The sequence below is a fragment of the Halyomorpha halys genome, unplaced genomic scaffold (genome assembly GCF_000696795.3).
Source record: "Halyomorpha halys isolate HHAL.00 unplaced genomic scaffold, Hhal_1.1 Scaffold55.1, whole genome shotgun sequence".
Classification (NCBI taxonomy): Eukaryota; Metazoa; Arthropoda; class Insecta; order Hemiptera; family Pentatomidae; genus Halyomorpha; species Halyomorpha halys.
This window is the reverse complement of record NW_027105793.1, coordinates 1,002,437-1,014,919: the sequence shown is the minus strand read 5'-3', so window position 1 is coordinate 1,014,919 and position 12,483 is coordinate 1,002,437.

Below are 12,483 nucleotides of genomic sequence, written 5' to 3'. Positions count from 1 at the left end.
ATATGCCCTCCTATAGAACCATCTCCTTTAGTAAATCCTTCGTCATACGTGGAACCTTCTTCTGGAATTCTCTACCCATCTCCATTCGCCAATCCTCATCCATTCTTTCCTTTAAATAACGCCTATTCCTTCACTTACTACATAACTAAATCTCTACATCCTTGTGATCAATATAAATAGGTATACATTTATTACTATTATAAATAAAACTAAACTAAGATCTTAATGTAATTTCATCATTTTGCTTAGTGTAATATATTAAATGTTTGCCAGACAAATAATCATAATCTGTGAATCATGTATTTATTCTCAGGGGACATATGTCCCAGAATAAAATTATTTTTTTCATTTTATATGAGTATTTCTTTAGTTGTCTAAGAGTTATTTACTGTCTCTAGTTTATGGATCTATCTTAAGACATTGAATATTACAATTTTATCAAAATAAGAAGTTATGGTCATTATATATATTTTTTTTTTAATAGAAAAGTTACATGCTCCAAGAACCGCTACTTCTCTATAGTCTCTATCTACTCTTCACTATTGTGAACATTATTGTCAGTTACGTTATTCCACTAGATGGAGGAAGGCAGTTTCTACGATTGACCATACTAATGGCTACGGAATAACTACTGTTTACAAATAATTGCGTCTAAACCGCAATTATCCGAACCGGTTAAGTGCTTCATGCCCTTAAAGGATGGCAGCTTCTGACGGAAATCACAATGATTCCATTCGAAATGACAGTGGAGCAGTTCCGATCTGCTCATTAATGGTACGGTACCTGCTACTGTAGAGGGAGTGGGGGGAAGGAGTAGCTACCTTATCGGCACCATGTTATCTACACCATCGGCCAACCGATCCCTGAGTCGGCAATTACCTTTCGGGAAAATCCAAGGCAGCGTAAAAAAAAAAAAATATTTTATCTGGAATCAATGCCTTACTTAATGAGAACAATAAATACAGCCCTGGGAAACCCCGGCGATAACATGGCCAACCAAAGACAATAGTAATGACTCAAATTAAACAATAATTATATATAAATATAATTATAGGCGAGCATAAATTCTGCTAACTGATATCAATCAAACAGGAAACAATGGATAATTACACGGATTTCTCCTCCTGTTCACTGGCACGAAATGCTGATTAAAAAACGTCCTGGTCCTCAACGATTTCTTTAGTGACGATTGCCTCGTTTTCCTACCATATAGTGTCCGTCATTTATTTGACAGTATTTTAGATTGTAATTGTCTAAACTACTGTCAAATAAATTTTTGTAATTAGATCTTGTAATAAGATACATAATTATGCAAAAATTTGTCACATTAAAAGTTTATTTAAATATTTAAAAAATATTAAATGTGCACCGCTACAACACATGAAAGGTCAGAGGTACAGAACTTCGTAAGAAATTACTACAATAATAATAATATATATATAATGTAACCTATATCTTAGATTACGCCTTGCTTTTGTTTCTAATTTTGAATATTTTTAAAAACTAGTGTTTTTTAAAGAAATATTTTCATTCCTTTGGTTGTGGTTAAGTTGTATTTATTTATTTTTTCAAATAATATATACATATAAATTTTCTTTTTTTTTTATAACCATACAGGGAAATGTTTTTAAATTTTACTTCTACACAAAAATTCATTATTTCACTTTTTTCTGTTTAGAGAATTTTTTTTAATATCCTTATTTTTTATTGATAAAGTATTTTTTCTATAGAATGTTATTTTTATTTTAAATATAATTTTTAAAAAATTTAATGCATACTCGAAAAATGTTTTAGAGAAATAATGGCTAAAATATTATTTTTCATCTAATGAAATATTAATATCCGGTTTATATTAAAGATATAAATAATAAATAGAATATAATAGATGAAATTCATGTAAATTGATAATGGATTATAAATATAATTTATGAAATATGTTTTCGTGAGGGAGTCTTTAAGATTGAACAATAATAATAAAATAACAGTTATTACTAAAAAAGTGAATATCTTTCACTATAATTGTTTCTCCTTGAATCGAAATGAGAGAAGACGACAGGTGCTATCGATTATAAATATTATACATTAAAGTTGATTGTTGGACCAATCACACTTATTAACAACTTTTCAAGGGCGAATATGTAATTTTTATAACATAATATTAAACTTTTAATGTTATGAATATGTATTATCGTGGGATCTCAGGGCTACAGACCATTTTAACGAGGAATAAACGGAAAACAAATGGGAACAGATGCCACTCCTGCTTCTTCAGGTAACAGACATAATTCCGATGTTAAAACAGGTTAATAAAAAATATATATTATTTTGAGTAACGAATCCATTATTGAAGCCTTTAGTTTGTTCAATATATAATTATATTTTTAAATCGATTTTATGCGGAAACCAATGACGTATTTGTAGAAAATAAGGAATAAATTAAATAGTTTTGTATTTGTACCTTATTTTTAAACAACTATAGTTCATACAAGCCAACGTTTCCAAAACAGTTCGCGATGGTTTAAGGATTCGAGTGATGTCATTAAGAAATTACTAGTCACTGAGAAATACTACTATTGCCACAGTTGCTCTTGCAGCCCTCAAGTTTCACCAGGTAAATGAGCTTTAACGTGACAATAGCTTCACTGCCATTACGTCTACTATCAACTATCACACCGGACCTTGTGCGAATGTACTATCAGCTATCACAAGGGTGGCCAACTTGATCACGAAGCCAATTTGGGTAAATCGTCGATCGCTCACAGTGTCTGGTTTGGAATTGGTGTTCCATGGACTTTGAAGCGATTGTTGCAGCCATAACTTTCTATCAATAGTTTGAGACACATTTCATATGAATCAAAAATTATTAATTATCCATGTTCTTTTAATTCCCCTGGACGTGAGTTTTTTTGACCCTTTAAAATAATTATTGTTTTTGTTTTTTACGTTGGTAGATATAAGTCGTATATCTTTACTTCGTTATAATGTGTACTCAGAAAGCTATTTAATGGATAGATTAGCAAAAAGTAAGTCATTTTATTCTTTCATGATACATTTGGCCCAAAAAAAAAAACGCGAAAGTATAATATCGAAATCAAATTATCAGTCATACCTTGCTGCTTTACAGCAACTTTTTCATATTTATGATTAAATAGCACAACTTATGCATTGAAGTTGATAAAAAATTTAAATTGCATTTTAAATTAGTAAAAATGTATCTTGAAAGCGTCAGAAATGTTTTAAGGTAATGCATGTATGGAATGCTGCTGTCAAAAGTTGGGTCTTTATTTTCTTCATGAGCCTATTTCTCGTAAACTTAATAAGTGTTATTTTTTATCAAAAAAAAAAAATTATTTTGAACATATATATTACTTATCTACCCATACCTCGCTGGAATGCACCTGATACTGCTTGCACAGTTTATAAACATAGCAAGCATCTCACGCCCATTCTTTCCCCTTGAACTACGCTTATGACAATAAGTCAATCGCGAAACACTTATAAGATTAAATATAGATCTTATATAAAAAACAGTTGGTCACCTCTGTGCTGTCAGGTAATAAGTAATGCGAAAGCGCTGTCACAACAAGAATTGTTATGACGGTGACTGTTATACTGCTTCCACCACTATGACTGTGGCAGTTGATGCTGTTCCGCAAAGTGTCCCCATGTAGACAGGCTTTAACAAAACAGAAGCTTCACTACGACTACATATACTATCAACTATCACGCCGGACCTAGTGTGACAATATTACCTCAGCAGTAAATACTGTCATGACAGCATTTTACAGTTTAAATCGTGGTATTGGCCAAGTAGCAATTAATACAAACACTGTTTTGTTTGTTAAAAAAATTAACTCAAATTTATTCAGAGAGCAATTGTTGTTTAATAGGTGTTCAATAATTTATATCGAGTAGTCTTTTAATTAAAAATTCTTCCATAACATTCATTCATTTATTTCAACAATAAAAAATACGTAGTAACTGTTATTGTGAAATTTATTAAACCAAAATTATGACGGTTTCGGCCCCGATGATGAAATGTGACCTAAATTCAATTAATTATATTCCATATACAAGGTCATGCTACAAGATTTCAGAATTATTGACAAACATCAATTTAAGATTAATAAAATGCGTGTTTTCAATGCTCTAGAGAGCAATTGTTGTTTAAATATATATTTGTTGTTGCAACTATTGCAATAACAAATAGATTACGTACTATCATCTTACAATTTTGGGGGTGGATAGTCCGGGCGGTGGTTAATAAAGGTATCAAAATAGTAAAAGAAAACTATTTATAACCAAGGTTTTGCCCCACTTTGCAGGGCATCGTCAAGCAAGGGGACCAACTCAGTTGGTAACAGAACTTCAATTTTATCAGCCCTAACGTAGCCCTGCAAAATGGGACGAAACGTTGGTAAACAATAAATAGTTTTCTTTTTACTATTTTGATACCTTTATTTACCGCCACCCGGACTATCTTCATCCGATCTACTTCATACGGTCAACTATCTTCTTCCAATCTACTTCATACGGTCAACTATCTTCTTCAATCTACTTCATACGGTCAACTATCTTCTTCCAATCTACTTCATACGGTCAACTATCTTCTTCCAATCTACTTCATACGGTCAACTATCTTCATCCAATCTACTTCATACGGTCAACTATCTTCATCCAATCTACTTCATACGGTCAACTATCTTCTTCCAATCTTACAGTTTTGTTCAACTAATTAATATATTATTACTAATTTTTCTGCAAGATACAGTGACTGGGGAGCACGTATAATTTACTGGAAACAGTTCAACTCACATTATACGATTTGCTGGTTAACGAACCCCAGTAGCAGATGGTTTCAGTATTTTCTTGCTCTGTGAACCGTGGTAAATAAGCGCTTAAAAATATCATATATTATCTTTCCATTTGCATAATATGAACTCATATTAACATGTATATTTATAGATAGATATAAGCTTATGCATGAATGTAGAAATATAATAATGTATATAATGTATAAGCTTCCCAAAATATCATTTGGCGTGAGAATTTTAAATTATTATTTTTTTTTAAAGAATCATTTTTTATAGTAAATTTATCGATTTATAATTTTGATTAATGTGTCATGCTACGACTGCTGGGGGTTATTAAAAAATAAATAAATTAAATCATATATTGGCAATAGAATTCATTTCTATTAAGTTTATGGGAGACTTACTTGGAATCCACACACAAGACTGAAACGACAAGAAACTGCTCGTAGATTCCGTTTGCTACAACACTTACTTGACAAACGCTCTAAACTTCCCATTCACTACAAAAAATTAGTATACACTACAATAATCAGACCAATTTGGACATATGGAATTGAGCTCTGGGGCTCCACCAAACCATCAAATTCTTCCCGCATCCAATCGTTACAATCCAAAATCCTACGTAAAATCCTTGATGGTCCTTATTACGTTACAAATAAACTCATTCACAAAGACCTCAACATCCCATTCGTTGCAGATTTAACCCAAAACAGATACGCGTCTTTTTATTCCAAACTCCTTAACCATCCTAACCCATTAATTCTTAATCTTTCATCCTTAACAATCCCTGATAATCCTCCGAGGCGTCTGAAAAGAAGATGGCCACGGGACCTTCTAATTTAAATTAATGTTTGAAGTACCACCAATGGGTGGTTCCTTCCCATGATTTTCAAGTGTATATGAAACATACAACATATTTAACTATTGTATTATTTTGTACAGTTGTAAATTACATTAAATAAATAATTTAAAAAAAAAACTTTTATAATGTAGTGTTATTTATACCCTGGAGGTATGTTAGTGTTTTTCAGTAATTATAGAAATGTTTGTTTAAAATATCTTTTGGTTAAACTGTTGAATTTTTTTACTATTGATAACTTTGTAATATATCATGAATTATATTTAGCAATCTTTCAAACACATTCTAGCTTATTGGTAAGTCATTTGTGATAGTATATGTCAGCTTTGAACATAAAGAACATTTGATCCGAATAACATCAATGTACTCGGGATAAATAAACGTGAACATACTCGTAAATGAAAATAGATCTATTTTGAAAGAATATGTTTTAGTAGAAAAACTTGGACGTGTGTAAAAAAATATTTCTAAAACTTAACATCATTTTGAATAACAGATTAAATTCCATTAACCAACCAGGAGTGGCAGCTAATTCGTGAAAGAATCCGAGAAAATATTTGATGCTGTAGCGGAATATACTGTTAATAAAACTGCCAACCCCAGCAGAATAAAAGGAATCGACTATAACTGATGGACAATTGTGATTTTAAGTAAAATTTCCTGGATTTGAAATAATAACTTTCGATAAAATTAAACTAAAATGTCTATTTTTTTATTTCATATTAATTTTAAGACAGAAATTTCATATCTTTACTTCTTTTACATGAGCACACAAATACAAATTAGGTTATTTCTCTATTTAATCTTATTGCTTTTTCAGGTTTTAAAAATGTCCTAGATTTTAGTTTGCCAATAATTTAGCCTACTAACTTTCTTTATAATTTAACTAACATGTCTAATTTTTTAATTTCATATTAATTTTTAAGATATAAAATTCGTAAGACAGTTTATTTTACGTGAGCATAAAAATATAAATTAGGTTATACGTCCATTCTATCTTATCTCTTTTTGTGGTTTTAAGTAAAATTTCCTTTATTTTTATTTTTTTTGGGCATAGCTTTATTGAAATTCACAACTGTACATTTTTATACATACACCCAGTAAATTTGATTTTAGCTTAAAATGAAGTGATACAGGCGTGTATAGAAAAGAACTATTGGTAGCACTCTAATGACGTTTTTACATTAGCAGATCTTGTGGCCATCTTCTTTTCAGGCACCTCGGAGGATTGTCAGGAATGGAAGAGGAAGCAAGGTTAGACACCAGTGGGTTTGGGTGGTTAGGGAGTTTATAATGGAAAATCTGGTTCGGGCTAGATCGGTTACATGTGGAACATTAAGGTCTTTATGTATGATTTTATTTGTGACAAAGTAGGGAGCATTGAGGATTTTTCCTGGATTTTATGTTAAATAATTTAGCTAACTAAGTTTTGGTAAAATTTAACGAACATGTCTAATTTTTTAATTTCATATAATTTTCAAGACATCAAATTTGAAACTTCACTTCTTTTTCAGGTTTAAAGTAATTTTTTTTTAGATTTTACGTTAAACAATTTATCTCACTAATTTTCGGTAAAATTTAACTAACATGTATAATTTTTCAATTTCATAAAAATTACCATACACCAGTTTCCGTCAAAATTACCCAAAATACTTGAGTCTAATTACATATCACAAAATATTAATTATACAGTGAATTTTAAAACAGATATTAGAAATCTTAACCATCATTATGCAAATATTTTAAACAAAATTAATTGATGAAAAATATGGGTAAAAATTAATATTTATAATTAACTTTTATATGAATTTTAATGATTAAAGAAATAAGAATTTTAACAAAAATACACTTGAAATAAATAAATGTTATGATTGACTTGAGTGTAACGAAGGTTACAAATATAGTTTTGATAGCAAGGTGTAATAGTGTTAAAGTGGTTATAATTATAACTTTAAATATTAATGAAAGATTTCAAAAAAAGGTAATAATTATAAGCTAAGGATAGCTTATAAATAAATTAATATAATTCCCTAATGTTATATGGTTTAACAGGGTAATTTTGACCGGAATTGGTGACCTGGGAAGAATAACCTACAAAACGTTTTTTATGTGAGTGAAAATTGGTATTAAGGTATGTTAATTTGTTAATAATCATGATGATTGTTAAAAATCAATGTATAATAAAAGCTGTTTTGTGATAGATTATCCTTGAAGATGGCCGTATTGGCCAAAACGTTGCACTTTTAAGGAAATGAAGAATGTTTTGAGACTTTGATTTGGGTACATTTGATTCTATTTAAATAATAAATACATTGATTTTTATCAAACTTTTAATTGTGTTCAATTAATATACATATATATACACCCCAAAATCTAGCAATAGCAAAGAATATTGGTCTCATAGTTACTTATAAATGTAAAATATTGATTTGTGAACACTCTGGCCAACCGTATTTCCCATTCAAATAGGTTTTTCCTAAAGACTAATAAACTAATAAATATATGGTTATTTTTTTTATTTTATCTAATAAATATGGTATTAATTGATGGATACTTAAATCCCTATTACATATTTCTCTCGAGTTTAGGGGCTTAAAAATAAAAGTATAAAAAAAAAGATAAATAATTATTATTATTAACCCATATATTCATACGCCACATGGATCCAATCAGGGTGATTGTTCGTCAAATCACGTTGTATATACACTTTTTTTATAAAGCATTATATTTGATAAACAATAGCCGTAATTTATTACGACGTAGGCGTCAGCGGAATAAAAGGGTTCCTTTATGAGCTGGTGTGTTTTCTCATTGGAAACTGATAATTAGTGAGATTAATCTTAATTTTATGGTAATTTATGACAGCATCTTCTTAAGAAATCAACGGTTAGGGCAATCATAACGCTGTGAGTCAACGCGGGACGGAAGGTATAAATGTTAGTGATAACTATCTCATTACATCATGGCTCTGTGTCGATCCCTTCGGGGAACAATGGACAGGTTGTCCTCATATCTTTCATTAAATAATAATTAAACAATATAATATAATTATGGATTTACATCTTTTACATTTTTATCAAAAACTATCTGACCTAGCAATACTTCATTATTACTAAGTATAGATTAAATAAGCACAATTTCAAGTTAGATATCAAATTAGTTAAAATAAAACATTTAATTAAATTAAACATATAATAATTTTAATGTATATGCTACAAATTATATAATAAAATGTTTATCATTATTTTTTTATTATTATTTTTTCCTTGCTTAGGTAATCCCAATGACTTAAACGAAAAAAAAATATATAAATTTTGAGTTAGCACAATTAATGATTAATTTTGATCGTACCTTTTTTCTTTGGAATGAATCCGGAATTTCAATAGTTAAGAACCTTCCCAGGAAGACACCGCGATCTTTCAGATATTTTTGATAATTAACAAACAAACATTACATTTTTATTTATATAGATTGATTAAAGAAACCATTTTACAATACTATTTACGCAAGTGTAGAATTTTTTTCTAAAAGTATTAATAAATATATATATATATATTTTTTTTATTATTTGCAGTTTGCCATAAAGCTATAATAAAAATATGGTACATATTATTGTGCAAATACCTTCTTTTTTTTATACAACGAAGTTCTTTCAATTTCCTGTTTTTTACTTATTTTTTGTTTTATACTATAAGAATAATTATTAAAAAAAAATAAATCTACTCAATAAAAAGAAAAAGTAATTAAAAATCCAATTGAGTAAATAAACATAAATTATAAATAAAATATATTATTAAACTGCATTATTTATACCAATATAAGACAAAATCAATTAATTGATTATCTTTAGATAAAAGTAGTCCTGTAAATGTTTAACTTGATTTAAGGTGATTAAAATATATCTCCAAAAAAAAACTTCACTATGGTTTCATAGTCCGAATTTCTTTTGATCATCATTAATATCTTCTGTTTTTTTAAGCAAGACAATTTTTTTGTGTTGAAGAGGAAGCAATAATTAAAAAAACATTTAAATAGGGTAATTATTTATTTTATTTTTTAAATTTATTTTTTGTTGATATTTACCACAATATTAAAAATATATACAACAGGTAAATTCGTTGTTAGTTATACAACGATGTGTAGAGAATCAACCCATTGATAGAACTCCAATAACTTTTCTAGAGAAGATGTGGAGGCCCTCTTCTTTTCAGACGCTTAAGAGGATTATCAGGTAATGAAGAAGAAACCAGGGTACAAGTGAGTTTGGGTGGTTGGGAAGTTTATCATAGAAGGATTAGGGTCTGGGTTTTGCCAAATGGTGCATATAAGTTAGGTAATTCTAAATTGCAGCATAGTAAACTAGAGAAAATTTTCCTTAAAAAATAATTAAATTTGGCTTATTTTTTTTCAAATTAAAAATTTTCCAATTTTAGAAGTGTTTTATATTATAAGTTTTTTTTTGATTATTTAAAGTTAATTGAAATAAGATAATAAACATTTTTAATATTGCTGATTAGGGAATAACAAGTTGGCTAATTATTTTAAACTTTTTTTTTTTTAAATCCTGAATTATTCACTATTTGTTTCCATCAGCCTATTTGTTTTACCCACATTATATATACTATGTTCTATATTTTCTTATAAACAGTATATTTAGGTAATTTGTAATTATTTTGGCGAAAAATACTAATGCTTTGAGGCAACAGAATTTCGAATCAAATTATATTTTTAAAAACTGGGTGAGGATCTCAATTTATCCTGTAACCGACCCCTACTTAATTAATGTGGACTTAAAGCTTGTTAAACAAGAAAGTTTTTCTAAAAGTGGAGTATGTGTAGTTCATTAAATAAAAAATCGCAGATAGCTAAAATTTTACTTTTAAAATACTTTTGCATTTAAATCCCCTTTGAAAGGCTTCTTCAAATACAAAGACAAATTCTAATTATTTTTAAAAGATTTTCTTTAGATTCCTATTCTGCAATTTTGAACTACCTAAATTAAATAGTTTTTATTTATTGATTCCTATTCCTGTTCATCATAAAACGTATACATAATAAAACACTGAATATCAATTCTCTAATTTTGGAGAGAATCGGACAATGGTCTATTTGAACTGATAGTACAAGAGCCCAAAAGAAGAAAAAAGGCAATTATTTCACACCAATTTTTTATTACCTCATTGAAAACTAGGTATAATTACTAGTCAAAATTGCTGAGTCTGCCAATTATAGGAATAAAAAATGGTGGCTGTTTCAAAACGTTAAAAATAATTAATTTTTTATTTGGAGCACTATATCTTTACAACTACCAACAACAATAGAAAATCTAAGAGAGCATCATTTAAAGTAGAGTAAATTTGCTAAAATGTAAGCCCTAATAGAGCTATTCAGGTTTAATAGTTCTTGAGATATAGTTTTTTAAAAGGAAATATCTCATAAAAATGTTGTATGGAACGTACTGAAATATCAGTAGTTAGTGAATTTATTTTGAAAAATCAATATCTGAAAAAAACATTTTAATTACAGATATCTATAAGCACTCAAATTAAAGCTAGTTTAATGAGCTATAATAAAGTTTATAACGTTTATTTTCGTAGAAGTTGTAGTTTTCATGAAATTTGCTAAAATAAATTTATTCATAGTTGTTCGGACAAATTTTCAATTTGCCAAATTTATATTCATATGTGAAAAACACAAACACTTCTACCTCTACGAAGATAAATGTTATAAAATGCTTTATAGTAAGTTACATTCCTTTTTTTTTGAGTGCTGGCAGACATATCTACGTCTTATAGGTCTAGAAATATATTTTTTCAAAAATCCAACATTTTATACGAAATTTTGTCAAATATCATAAAAACTACTACTCCTACAAAGATAAAAGTTACAAAATATCCTATAGTAAATTTAACTAGCTTTATTTGAGTGCTGGCAGAGATCTGTACGTCAAATGGTTTCTGAAATAAAGATTTTCATAAATCAAACCTATTGTCCGAACAACTATAAATTAATTTATTTTAGCAAATATCATGAAAACTACTATTCCTACGAAAGTTCATGAACTACTATATAGTACAATTATTTAGCTTTAATTTGAGTGTAATAAAAAATTAGAGTGAGACAACTGCCTTTTCTTCTTCCCGGCTCTTGTACTATGAGTTAAACTTAGAAGTCTAACTTTCAAGCACTGACTTTCTCAAAAGCGGAAATGCCCATGTTTTAAATGTTTAAATAGTTATTCTTCTTAATATGTAGATGTACAATAATGCATTAAACATTTAATGATCAGCATAACAAGCGACACAAGTGTATGGACCACATTAGAATGTCTAGGCTTCTTAACAGGTGTATGCGCCTTCTCACGCAATCGGCGGGAATCATGATTTATTCATGTACGCATCAGAGGGAAAAACAAAAATAATGTTTATAAATAAATATCCAAAAATATTTAGACAAATGGATTACAAACAGACTTTTATTCTAGTATTGGCGTCATAACGAATATTGGCTATTCATAAGGAATATATTTTAAATATGATTGGCCTATTTGGCAAAATATTAAGAAGATAGTCGGGAGTGCGTGTTACGTTTGCCATGGTGAAATAAAAACACTGGCGATATCTGCGTAGACAAGGAGTGTTACGGTTGTCATGGTGAAATAAAAAACACGGGGTAGATCTGCGTAGACAAGAGGTGTAACGGTTGTCATGGGAAAAACAAAACACAAGACGAGTGGATTTTGGTTTGGTGAAGGTGACAGTTTGATTTTGGAACACGTATGTTTAGACGAGTGGGTTTTGGTTTTGTGAA